Below are 407 nucleotides of genomic sequence, written 5' to 3'. Positions count from 1 at the left end.
CCGCCAGCCGGCGCGCTGCGGCCCCCCTGGGTGGCAGAGAGCCCCCCCGCTGCAGCTCAGCCCCCCTCCATCATGCCCCTGCCCCAGCACAGAGCAGAGGGGCAGCTCCCCTCCCCTCCCAGCCCTTCCAGTCCAGCGGTACTGGGATGCAGCAGAGCAGCCTGGCGGTACTGGGATACAGGGATGCAGCAGAGCAGCCTGGCGATGCTGGGATGCAGCGGAGTAGCTCAGTGATGCTGGGATGCGGGGATGCAGTGGAGCAGCCTGGCAGTGCTGGGATGCAGGGATGCAGTGGAGCAGCCCAGTGGTGCAGGGATGCAGCGGAGCAGCCCGGTGGTGCAGGGAGCAGCGGAGCCAGCCTGGTGGGGTTGGGATGCAGCGGAGCAGTCCAGAGGTGCAGGGACGCA

The sequence above is a fragment of the Charadrius vociferus genome, unplaced genomic scaffold (assembly GCF_000708025.1).
Source record: "Charadrius vociferus isolate BGI_N301 unplaced genomic scaffold, ASM70802v2 scaffold1279, whole genome shotgun sequence".
In the NCBI taxonomy this organism is placed as follows: Eukaryota; Metazoa; Chordata; class Aves; order Charadriiformes; family Charadriidae; genus Charadrius; species Charadrius vociferus.
The sequence above is the reverse complement of the archived record's forward strand: the minus strand, read 5'-3'. Positions refer to the sequence as shown.